The sequence below is a fragment of the Lissotriton helveticus genome, chromosome 4_1, assembly GCF_964261635.1.
Source record: "Lissotriton helveticus chromosome 4_1, aLisHel1.1, whole genome shotgun sequence".
In the NCBI taxonomy this organism is placed as follows: Eukaryota; Metazoa; Chordata; class Amphibia; order Caudata; family Salamandridae; genus Lissotriton; species Lissotriton helveticus.
The window spans coordinates 800179689-800193615 of NC_136063.1; positions in this window are offsets into that span (position 1 = coordinate 800179689).

Below are 13927 nucleotides of genomic sequence, written 5' to 3' on the forward strand. Positions count from 1 at the left end.
GCAGCAGCAGTATATGCTTCCTCACACAGAACAGGTGCAGCATGTACAGCAGCAGTGTATGCTTCCTCACACAGAACAGGTGCAGCATGTGAAGCAGCAGTATATGCTTCCTCACACAGAACAGGTGCAGCATGTACAGTAGCAGTGTATGCTTCCTCACACAGAACAGGTGAAGCATGTGCAGCAGCAGTATATGGTTCCGCACACAGAACAGGTGCAGCATGTGCAGCAGCAATGTATGATTTAGTACACAAAACAGGTGCAGCATGTGCAGCAGCAGTGTATGCTTCCTCACTCAGAACAGGTGGAGCATGTGCAGCAGCAGTATATGCTTCCTCACACAGAACAGGCGCAGCATGTACAGCAGCAGTGTATGCTTCCTCACACAGAACAGGTGGAGCATGTACAGCAGCAGTATATGCTTCCTCGCACAGAACAGGTGCAGCATGTGCAGCAGCAGTGTATGATTTACTACACAAAACAGGTGCAGCATGTGCAGCAGCAGTGTATGCTTCCTCACACAGAACAGGTGGAGCATGTGCAGCAGCAGTGTATGCTTCCTCACACAGAACAGGTGGAGCATGTGCAGCAGCAGTATATGCTTCCTCACACAGAAAGGTGCAGCATGTACAGCAGCAGTGTATGCTTCCTCACACAGAACAGGTGCAGCATGTGCAGCAGCAGTGTATGGTTAATTACACAAAACAGGTGCAGCATGTGCAGCAGCAGTGTATGCTTCCTCACACAGAACAGATGCAGCATGTGCAGCAGCAGTGTATGATTTACTACACAAAACAGGTGCAGCATGTGCAGCAGCAGTGAATGCTTCCTCACACAGAACAGGTGCAGCATGTGCAGCAGCAGTGTATGGTTCATTACACAAAACAGGTGCAGCACGTACATCATCAGTGTATGCTTCCTCACACAGAACAGATGCAGCATGTGCAGCAGCAGTGTATGATTCATTACACAAAACAGGTGCAGCATGTGCAGCAGCAGTGTATGCTTCCTCACACAGAACAGATGCAGCATGTGCAGCAGCAGTGTATGATTTACTACACAAAACAAGTGCAGCATGTGCTGCAGCAGTGTATGCTTCCTCACACAGAACAGGTGGAGCATGTACAGCAGCAGTGTATGCTTCCTCACACAGAACAGGTGCAGCATGTGCAGCAGCAGTGTATGGTTAATTACACAAAACAGGTGCAGCATGTGCAGCAGCAGTTTATGCTTCCTCACATAGAACAGATTCAGCACGTGCAGCAGCAGTCTAAGTGTATGGTTCATTACACAAAACAGGTGCAGTATGTGCAGCAGCAGTGTATGCTTCCTCACACAGAACAGATGCAGCATGTGCAGCAGCAGTGTATGGTTCATTACACAAAACAGGTGGAGCATGTGCAGCAGCAGTATATGCTTCCTCACACAGAACAGGCGTGGCATATACAGCAGCAGTGTATGCTTCCTCACACAGAACAGGTGGAGCATGTGCAGCAGCAGTATATGCTTCCTCACACAGAACAGGTGCAGCATGTACAGCAGCAGTGTATGCTTCCTCACACAGAACAGGTGCAGCATGTGAAGCAGCAGTATATGCTTCCTCACACAGAACAGGTGCAGCATGTACAGTAGCAGTGTATGCTTCCTCACACAGAACAGGTGAAGCATGTGCAGCAGCAGTATATGGTTCCGCACACAGAACAGGTGCAGCATGTGCAGCAGCAATGTATGATTTAGTACACAAAACAGGTGCAGCATGTGCAGCAGCAGTGTATGCTTCCTCACTCAGAACAGGTGGAGCATATGCAGCAGCAGAATATGCTTCCTCACACAGAACAGGCGCAGCATGTACAGCAGCAGTGTATGCTTCCTCACACAGAACAGGTGGAGCATGTACAGCAGCAGTATATGCTTCCTCGCACAGAACAGGTGCAGCATGTGCAGCAGCAGTGTATGATTTACTACACAAAACAGGTGCAGCATGTGCAGCAGCAGTGTATGCTTCCTCACACAGAACAGGTGGAGCATGTGCAGCAGCAGTGTATGCTTCCTCACACAGAACAGGTGGAGCATGTGCAGCAGCAGTATATGCTTCCTCACACAGAAAGGTGCAGCATGTACAGCAGCAGTGTATGCTTCCTCACACAGAACAGGTGCAGCATGTGCAGCAGCAGTGTATGGTTAATTACACAAAACAGGTGCAGCATGTGCAGCAGCAGTGTATGCTTCCTCACACAGAACAGATGCAGCATGTGCAGCAGCAGTGTATGATTTACTACACAAAACAGGTGCAGCATGTGCAGCAGCAGTGAATGCTTCCTCACACAGAACAGGTGCAGCATGTGCAGCAGCAGTGTATGGTTAATTACACAAAACAGGTGCAGCATGTGCAGCAGCAGTGTATGCTTCCTCACACAGAACAGATGCAGCATGTGCAGCAGCAGTGTACGGTTCATTACACAAAACAGGTGCAGCATGTGCAGCAGCAGTGTATGCTTCCTCGCACAGAACAGATGCAGCATGTGCAGCAGCAGTGTATGATTTACTACACAAAACAGGTGCAGCATGTGCAGCAGCAGTGTATGCTTCCTCACACAGAACAGGTGGAGCATGTGCAGCAGCAGTATATGCTTCCTCACACAGAACAGGTGCAGCATGTACAGCAGCAGTGTATGCTTCCTCACACAGAACAGATGCAGCATGTGCAGCAGCAGTGTATGGTTCATTACACAAAACAGGTGCAGCATGTGCAGCAGCAGTGTATGCTTCCTCACAGAGAACAGATGCAGCATGTGCAGCAGCAGTGTATGATTTACTACACAAAACAGGTGCAGCATGTGCAGCAGCAGTGTATGCTTCCTCACACAGAACAGGTGGAGCATGTGCAGCAGCAGTGTATGCTTCCTCACACAGAACAGGTGGAGCATGTGCAGCAGCAGTATATGCTTCCTCACACAGAACAGGTGCAGCATGTACAGCAGCAGTGTATGCTTCCTCACACAGAACAGGTGCAGCATGTGCAGCAGCAGTGTATGGTTAATTACACAAAACCGGTGCAGCATGTGCAGCAGCAGTGTATGCTTCCTTACCCAGAACAGGTGGAGCATGTGCAGCAGCAGTATATGCTTCCTCACACAGAACAGATGCAGCATGTGCAGCAGCAGTGTATGGTTCATTACACAAAACAGGTGCAGCATGTGCAGCAGCAGTGTATGCTTCCTCACACAGAACAGATGCAGCATGTGCAGCAGCAGTGTATGATTTACTACACAAAACAGGTGCAGCATGTGCAGCAGCAGTGTATGCTTCCTCACACAGAACAGGTGGAGCATTTGCAGCAGCATTATATGCTTCCTCACACAGAACAGGTGCAGCATGTGCAGCAGTTTATGCTTCCTCACACAGTACAGGTGCAGCATGTGCAGCAGCAGTGTATGGTTCATTACACAAAACAGGAGCAGCATGTGCAGCAGCAGTGTATGCTTCCTCACACAGAACAGATGCAGCATGCGCAGCAGCAGTGTATGGTACGTTACACAAAACAGGTGCAGCACGTGGGGCGTGGCTTGGCAAGCCACGATGGCGGCTGTGTCCTGCTGAGGCTCCGCGATCGGGCTAGCATCCTGCCCATTTCCTAAGATCGCCGGGAGCCTCAGCCCGCACATTTTGCTCCACAAAGACTTACCTGCGGTGGGCGACCTCTGAAGACGCTACGGGGGCTGCGGACGAGCGCTGATCACCGTCCCGTCCCACACCGGACCCGGAGCCCGGAGCCGGGCGCTGAGTCCCTAAGATGGCGGGCGCGGCTCCCTCTACCAGCGGGGGGAACCACTGCAGGGCTACCCTCGAGGCGACAGCGTTTGGCGGTGGGGACAACTGACGACCCCAGGACTTCACCGCAGGGCGCAGAGACCGACTCACGAGCCCTTGCACGCCGACGGAACTCTGGTGGTGACAGCCGGGTACGCAAGATGGCGGCCGGCATCCAGACGATCCACTAACCCGGCGCTCCTGCACGACTGGGAGCCCACCCCAGCACTGATCGGCCCGCTACCTCTGCCTGACGGACGCCGGTGGGGGTGCCTCCTGTATGCCGCTGGATCCTTCAGGCGACCTCGACCCCATTGGAAGGCGGTGAGTGACGACCCCCTACCCCCCCCTCTTTCTCCTCCTGTGACCCTCGGTGCCGGAGACCCGGCGGCATCCTACCCCATCTGGGGCCGCCGAGGGGTCGCGGACGGCGCCGGCCCTTGGTCAGAGGGGGGGGGGGGGAAAAGCTCAGAACGCTTCTGCCGCATTAAGTGACCCAGTGGACCTGAGTGCCTGACTTTAAGATGGCGCCCACAGAGGCCGAGACGCCGTGATCGACGCGGACTTCACCCTGCAAGTGCGGTGCTCCACTGACCCCAGGACGCTCACACGCCATACCGGGGTCGCTCATCGACCCCTTCCTCCCTCCCGGACCCTGGTCACCTGCTCGTCGACCCCCGGGGTCGCCTGGGGGGGTGGGGTCGGACCTCGCTGCCAGGCGCCCTGTCCCCGGAGAAACCTGGACGGTGGGAGCAGTCACCATTTGCTGTGCATCTCCTGACACCTGGGCTGTCACCCCCTCGCTACCGCGCATTACCCTAACAGAGGTTCCCTGGAAAGGGGGAACGCAGTGTCCGCCCCGAGACCGGGAGAGGCTAGGGGCCCGACTTACCCTGAACTACTGCCCACCCGGATACACTGAGGAGAGGTGGTTTGCGGATCACGGAACGCGCGGAGGGCAAGCCCTCCCCCATCTTTAACTGCACTCATGGGGAAGCCGAGACCCACGCAGACACCGACTGTCCCCGAGACGGCCCCCGAGAGGGTGCCCCAAACGAGAACATGGACGCAAGCCAACGCGTCGCAAACCGACCCCACACTCTCGGCAAAATTGGACCAAGTATTGGCGGCAATCGAATTATCCCGCCTATCAATGGAGGAGAGACTGGGCGTCCTGACGACGGACATCAATCTAATCCGCGACGACCACCGCAAATTGGCGGACAGAGTGAAAGACGGAGAGCGGATTGTGACCGAGCTGCAACCTGCGATGAAAACACAAGCGGCGGAACTGAAGGAAGTCCTGCACCGCGTGGCGGCCCTCGAGGAACGCACGGTGGACCTGGAAGGGCGCTCGAGACGCTGTAACATCCGCGTTCTGGGCTTGCCGGAAGGCATTGAGAACTCGGACCCTCTTACGTACATGGAGCTCTGGACCAAATCTTTCACACCGGAGGCGGAAAGGTCGGCCTTTTTTTCCATTGAAAGAGCACATAGGGTCCCAGCCCGGGCGCCCAAGCCGGGCCTCCCCCCACGCCCCATGTTGGCTAAATTCTTACATTTCCGGGACCGCGATGCGGTGCTTCGTGCGGCCCGGACGGCGGGCCCCCTACAAGTGGAAGACCAACATGTTATGGTGTTCCCGGACTATGCCCGAGAGGTCCAACACCAGCGTTCCACCTACCTCGACGTCAAGAGGCGCCTCCGCGCAAATGACCTTCAATACTCTCTGCTGTTCCCGGCCCGCCTAAAAGTACTGCACAAGGGGAAAGCCCTCTTTTTCAACACGGCGGAGGAAGCACAGGAATGGACTGAGTTCCACTGCCCAACAATCCCTAATCCTGGACCCCAGAGAGCACGCAACAACGCCTTCAGACGCTCCAGGAGACGAGGTGCAAGCCGCACTCGAGCAGGCCGCCCCAAAAGCCAAGCATCATCCCCTACGGGCTCACCCGATCTTACGCAAATCATGCAAGAACGACGAGAGGCCTTGAGAGCGGTGACTGGACTCCACACGTCACTCATGGTGTCGGATTTGGAGGGTCATCCACACCTGTTCACCCCAGAGAAAGACCGGGACAGCGACGGAACAATGTCGGGAATTGGACCGATCTCCTCCCCCCTTGCTCTGATACAAACCTCGGACGCTATCCAGGCCGCTCAACCTGGCACCTCTTCATGATGAAAGAACTTTCCACTGTTATATCCTTCTCATGGTGACCTATTGTGTGGCGCGAAGTCTAGGAGCCTAGACTGCTTTGTTTAATAATTGTGAGCGCTTGCGAGCGATAGACGCTTATCCTACCAGAGCCCGACCCGCGCACAGGCCCAGCAGCGACACACGCTGCCACCCCCGCAGATACCCGTTGTATTTTTCCCCTAGTGGGACATTTGTTTGGATATGCCACCTCCGGTGAATTATCCTCAGTATTGGGACTGTTTCCCACCCCGAGTTCTGTTTACGGTTAATTCCCTGAGTCCCTCCCCCATGATTGTGGAAGCATGGCGCATTAGAAATACTCGAGACGCATACACACTGGCGGCTGACGGGGGATTCAAGGGGGTCCCTCTCCCACTCTTGTCACTGTATGAATGGCAGACTCACGGTCAGACATTAATATCCTCACACTGAATGTGCGAGGCCTGCACACGCCCAGCAAACGCTACACTGTCTACTCATACATTAAGCGCATGTCAGCCAATATTGCGTTCCTGCAAGAGACGCATATGAACGCCACTGAACTCTCTCGCCTGCAGCTCAAATGGCGAGGGACCCTCTGTGCCACACACTATTCAGCGTTTGCACGCGGCGCGTTAATTTGGGTTAGGCCAGGTACTCCCTTCCGAGAGCTCCGACGGGTGATAGACAGAGAGGGCAGGTACGCGCTCCTAGAGGGAATACTTGATGGACAGGGTATACTCCTTGGCAGCATTTACGCCCCCAATATAGATCAGGATAAATTCTGGGATCACCTCACGGGCGTTCTAGCCCAGTTCACTGCAGTCCCGTGGGTGTTGGGAGGTGACTATAACTGCACGCTGGACCCCACCCTGGACCGCTCACATTCTCCCCCCGCACACTCCCCGGCCCCCCGACAGGCAGAACTCTTCAGGGCATGGACCACGCACTGGGCACTCACTGATGCATGGCGACACCTACACCCACTGGCTCGCATTTATTCCTTTCACTCGATCCCACATAACCTTAGGGTCCGCCTGGACCGTTTCCTCTGCTCTGCACCTATCCTCCCTAAGATCACTTCCACGGATTACCTAGGTCGGATCCTCTCGGATCATGACGCTCATATCATCCGTCTAACCTGGCGCCCCCCGCACCCACCTGTACCCACCTGGCGTCTCCCTAGGGACTGCCTTTCAGATCCAGTGTTCAGAGACGCACACGAATCCAGTATCCGCGATTATTTTGCGCACAACACTAACACGGCATCGTCGGTACTGGTTGAATGGGATGCGTTTAAGGTGGTGGCACGAGGGGAATGCATCAAGCAGGTGGTGGGAGTGCGTCGCACCTTGGAACGGGCGCTCCAAACCTCGGAACAATCTCTAGCCGCGCTTACTAAACGGCTTGACGACTCGGAGGAGCAAGCTATACTCATGGCCAAGACGAAGACGGAGTATCAGACTGCCTGCGCTGACCTCCGCAGATACAATTTTAGGGCCTACGCCTCTAGGGTTCATAAGGACAGGGACAAGACTGGAACGCTACTAGCCTGGATGGCGAAACAGGACACCGAAATCAAGCCGATCACAGATATTATCAACCCGGATGGTGTATTGGTGCGCTCGCAGGCCGAGATCCTCCTTGCGTTCCAGCGCCACTACACGCAAGTGTACGGGACCCCGTCCCAATCCTCCCCATTCTCTGTGGCCCGCTTTTTGGACCCACTGACGCTGCCCAAAATCTCGGACATAGACAAGCGCGCCCTTGACGTCAGGATAAAACCCTCTGACATTACCCAGGCGATTCGTGCCATGTCCCGGAATAAAGCGCCGGGACTGGACGGTTTTCCGCTGGAATACTACTCGACTTTCTCGCCTCTATTAGTCCCCCATTTATCACGGGTGCTCGAGACGTCTCTTCATCTGGGGAGATTACCCCAGTCACTGCGGGAATCCGTGATTGTCACCTTTCCCAAACCCTACAGAGACCCACTCCACATGGGGTCGTATCGCCCCATCACGCTCCTTTCGGCCGACTGTAAGATCATGGGGAAAATTCTGGCTGAACGTTATGCGCAGATCATACGCCCGCTGGTCCACCCGGATCAATGCGGCTTTGTTCCGGGAAGGAACACCTCCCAGAACCTCCGCCGAATCTTCCACGTTCAAGACCAGATACGTGACAGATTTCCCCGCGCCGCCTGCCTCATTATGGACCTGGAGAAGGCGTTTGACACCCTCACCTGGCCTTATCTCTTCTCGGTCTTGCAACGCCTGAATATCGGCCCAACACTCATGGCGTACACACGCCTCTTGTACACCGACTTGACCGCGCGGGTACGTATCGGGAAACGCATATCACCGGCATTCGCAGTTCGGCGAGGTACGCGACAAGGGTGCCCCCTGTCGCCTCTCTTATTTGCGCTAGCAGTCGAACCGCTGGCGGTTCGGCTCCGCCGGGAAGGGATGGAATGGGGCATTCCACTTGCAGACAGTACGCACTGCGTATCCATGTACGCGGATGATCTTCTCATTTACGTCCGAGACATCGAAACGGACATGACCCCTATAGGAACGGCACTAGCGGACTTCGCAGAGGCCTCGGGACTACAGGTAAACTGGGACAAGTCCACGGTTTACCCCTTACACCCGAACCTACCCCCCCGGGAGGTCGGGCTCGGTGCGCGCACCCTCTCATGGTCCGCGGAAGCCCCCCGTTACCTTGGTGTCCGCTTGTATCATTCCCCAGCTGACCTTTTCGAGGGGAATCACCGTAAGGCACTTGCCAGTTTACGCCCGACGGTCGCTTTTTGGAATAAGCTCCCACTGGCCCCGATAGGAAGAATAGCTCTAGCCAAAATGATTATGCTTCCCCGACTCCTTTACCACTTCACGAATTTGCCGGTAATACCGCCCAGATCCTTCTTCCGTGATGTGGACTCCCTCCTAGGGACCCTTATCTGGGGCGAGGGCCGCCATAGGGTCGCCCTGAAAACCCTTCAACTTCCTACGACACTGGGAGGGCTCGGGGCTCCGTCCTTCGAGTCATATTTCCTCGCGGCACAACTCCAATGGCTGTCATACTGGACGGCGGATCGTTACCCTCAGGAGACTGTCACATCGACGGGCAGAATCGCAACCCCGGAACTCACCCGTCTTCTTCTCCCGGGAACCAAGCCACGACGTACGTACCCCCTCCAGGTGGCGATAGCGCGCCGGTGCATGATGCGGATCCACCGATTGTCCCCTCATAGGCCTCCGTATTCCCCGCTGTTACCATTGATAGGCGGCCCCAGGCAAGACTCCTACTTTACGGCGCCATTCTTCACCGAATGGTCGCACTGCGGCATCACGGATCTGGAATCGTTATTTGAGGAAGGCCACTTAAAATCACTTGACCGCTTGACCGCTGAATACGGTCTCCCCCCGGGCCAATTCCTCAGGTATCGACAGCTGATAGCCGGATACCGACCCCATTTTAACCTCTGCACTGGCGAGCCAGACACGCATCCAGTAATACACGCTGTCCTGCGTATGGGGGTGGGACGCCACTTAGTTACCTGGCTGTATAAATCCATTCGGGAACTTTCACAAGCACCTCTGACAACCTTGCGGGCTACATGGGAGGAGGACATAGGTCGCGCACTGCATGACTCGGAATGGACTAAAGCGCTTGAGGCCCCTAAACGCGTCTCTAGGAATGCCCGCTTCAAGAACATACAATACTATATCCTCCACAGGGCGTACCTCACCCCAGCGCGCTTACAGAAGTTCTATCCCTCCACACCATTCTTATGCCCCAGATGCTGCTCCCCTGCCGCAGACTTTCGCCACATGTTCTGGAGCTGTCCAGACCTTCACTCCTTTTGGCAAGCGGTACACAACACGCTGTCTGACCTGACGGGCCTTACTACACTATCCACCTGGGAATCCAGTGCGTTAGGTATCCTCCATGTCCCTAAGCAAGCCCCAGTGCATAGGCGCTTCGTGTCCTTAGCGCTCCTGTTGGCGAATAGATGCATAGCCATGCGTTGGCGATCCCCGGAAGGTCCCCCTATAGCAGCTTGGACGGGGGCGGTCAGTAAATGGGCGGCGGCGGAGGAAGATGCTCTTAGAGAGGAAGAAGCCAGGGGCGCGCGAAAATTTCCCATTTCCATGGAATGGGCCATGCTTCTCTACAGTTTTCGACAATCCACGCGAATGGGTGACCCTCCTACTCCCTCTCCCCCCCCGGCCCGTGAAGACCGTTTACGCCTGGCTGTTGTTCCCCTCCCTGCGGCAGGTTCTGGATGCCCCCTGCGTCCTGATTGACTTCCCACCCTCCTGGAATGCGAGCTGAATAGCCCCTCGGGCTAGTTTCCCCCCGCCCCCCCCCCGACGCCCACCGCCGATGTTTCCACCACACTTGCGCCTACACGCTTCCCCCCCACGGTTTTGTCCCCCCCGTTTTCTGGTACCGCCATTACGTGGACTATACAGGCCCCGCTCCACCGCCCTTTGAGACGGGACATTATACTCCTGTTAACATGCACTGTCCTCCTTGCTCTACCAGTTCATGGTCTTCTACCCACACGCATGGTTGCATGGCATGTACTGATTTTTAGAGGAAATGGATGTTTGTACCAGTTGTTTACACGAAAAACACGTTGCACGCATGGCTGAATGTTGAGGCCACGTCAGCGGCTTATTCACGATGTACCGTATACTTTGATGCAACAATAAAACAAATTAAAAAAAAAAAAAAAAAACAGGTGCAGCACGTGCAGCAGCAGTGTATGCTTCCTCACACAGAACAGATGCAGCATGTGCAGCAGCAGTGTATGGTTCATTACACAAAACAGGTGGAGCATGTGCAGCAGCAGTATATGCTTCCTCACACAGAACAGGTGCAGCATGTGCAGCAGCAGTGTATGATTTACTACACAAAACAGGTGCAGCATGTGCAGCAGCAGTGTATGCTTCCTCACACAGAACAGGTGGAGCATTTGCAGCAGCAGTATATGCTTCCTCACACAGAACAGGTGCAGCATGTACAGCAGCAGTATATGCTTCCTCACACAGAACAGATGCAGCATGTGCAGCAGCAGTGTATGGTTCATTACACAAACCAGGTGCAGCTTGTGCAGCAGCAGTGTATGCTTCCTCACACAGAATAGATGCAGCATGTGCAGCCGCAGTGTATGATTTAATACACAAAACAGGTGCAGCATGTGCAGCAGCAGTGTATGCTTCCTCACACAGAACAGGTGCAGCACGTGCAGCAGCAGTGTACGCTTCACTACACAGAACAGGTACAAAATATGGTGCAAGCTTCCCTAACGTGAGGAACAGGTATGGCATGTACAGCAGCAATAAGCGCTTCCACATGCACCCACAACAAGTGCAGCATGAGCAGTAGCAGTGCGTGCTTCTACATTCTCACAGAACAGTTGCAGCATGTGCAGCAGCAGTGAATGCTTCCTCACACAGAACAGGTGGAGCATGTGCAGCAGCAGTATATGCTTCATCACACAGAACAGGTGCAGCATGTGCAGCAGCAGTGTATGATTTACTACACAAAACAGGTGCAGCATGTGCAGCAGCAGTGTATGCTTCCTTACACAGAACAGGTGGAGCATGTGCATCAGCAGTATATGCTTCCTCACACAGAACAGATGCAGCATGTGCAGCAGCAGTGTATGGTTCATAACACAAAACAGGTGCAGCATGTGCAGCAACAGTGTATGCTTCCTCACACAGAACAGATGCAGCATGTGCAGCAGCAGTGTATGATTTACTACACAAAACAGGTGCAGCATGTGCAGCAGCAGTGTATGCTTCCTCACACAGAACAGGTGGAGCATGTGCAGCAGCAGTGTATGCTTCCTCACACAGAACAGGTGGAGCATGTGCAGCAGCAGTATATGCTTCCTCACACAGAAAGGTGCAGCATGTACAGCAGCAGTGTATGCTTCCTCACACAGAACAGGTGCAGCATGTGCAGCAGCAGTGTATGGTTAATTACACAAAACAGGTGCAGCATGTGCAGCAGCAGTGTATGCTTCCTCACACAGAACAGATGCAGCATGTGCAGCAGCAGTGTATGATTTACTACACAAAACAGGTGCAGCATGTGCAGCAGCAGTGAATGCTTCCTCACACAGAACAGGTGCAGCATGTGCAGCAGCAGTGTATGGTTCATTACACAAAACAGGTGCAGCACGTACATCATCAGTGTATGCTTCCTCACACAGAACAGATGCAGCATGTGCAGCAGCAGTGTATGATTCATTACACAAAACAGGTGCAGCATGTGCAGCAGCAGTGTATGCTTCCTCACACAGAACAGATGCGGCATGTGCAGCAGCAGTGTATGATTTACTACACAAAACAAGTGCAGCATGTGCTGCAGCAGTGTATGCTTCCTCACACAGAACAGGTGGAGCATGTACAGCAGCAGTGTATGCTTCCTCACACAGAACAGGTGCAGCATGTGCAGCAGCAGTGTATGGTTAATTACACAAAACAGGTGCAGCATGTGCAGCAGCAGTTTATGCTTCCTCACATAGAACAGATTCAGCACGTGCAGCAGCAGTCTAAGTGTATGGTTCATTACACAAAACAGGTGCAGCATGTGCAGCAGCAGTGTATGCTTCCTCACACAGAACAGATGCAGCATGTGCAGCAGCAGTGTATGGTTCATTACACAAAACAGGTGGAGCATGTGCAGCAGCAGTATATGCTTCCTCACACAGAACAGGTGCAGCATGTGCAGCAGCAGTGTATGATTTACTACACAAAACAGGTGCAGCATGTGCAGCAGCAGTGTATGCTTCCTCACACAGAACAGGTGGAGCATGTTCAGCAGCAGTATATGCTTCCTCACACAGAACAGGTGCAGCATGTACAGCATCAGTCCATGCTTCCTCACACAGAACAGATGCAGCATGTGCAGCAGCAGTGTATGATTCATTACACAAAACAGGTGCAGCATGTGCAGCAGCAGTGTATGCTTCCTCACACAGAACAGATGCAGCATGTGCAGCAGCAGTGTATGATTTACTACACAAAACAAGTGCAGCATGTGCTGCAGCAGTGTATGCTTCCTCACACAGAACAGGTGGAGCATGTACAGCAGCAGTGTATGCTTCCTCACACAGAATAGGTGCAGCATGTGCAGCAGCAGTGTATGGTTAATTACACAAAACAGGTGCAGCATGTGCAGCAACAGTGTATGCTTACTCACACAGAACAGATGCAGCATGTGCAGCAGCAGTGTACGGTTCATTACACAAAACAGGTGCAGCATGTGCAGCAGCAGTGTATGCTTCCTCACACAGAACAGATGCAGCATGTGCAGCAGCAGTGTATGATTTACTACACAAAACAGGTGCAGCATGTGCAGCAGCAGTGTATGCTTCCTCACACAGAACAGGTGGAGCATGTGCAGCAGCAGTATATGCTTCCTCACACAGAACAGGTGCAGCATGTACAGCAGCAGTGTATGCTTCCTCACACAGAACAGATGCAGCATGTGCAGCAGCAGTGTATGGTTCATTACACAAAACAGGTGCAGCATGTGCAGCAGCAGTGTATGCTTCCTCACACAGAACAGATGCAGCATGTGCAGCAGCAGTGTATGATTTACTACACAAAACAGGTGCAGCATGTGCAGCAGCAGTGTATGCTTCCTCACACAGAACAGGTGGAGCATGTGCAGCAGCAGTGTATGCTTTCTCACACAGAACAGGTGCAGCATGTACAGCAGCAGTGTATGCTTCCTCACACAGAACAGGTGCAGCATGTGCAGCAGCAGTATATGCTTCCTCACACCGATCAGGTGCAGCATGTACAGCATCAGTGTATGCTTCCTCACACAGAACAGGTGCAGTATGTGCAGCAGCAGTATATGCTCCTCACACAGAACAGGTGCAGTATGTGCAGCAGCAGTGTATGG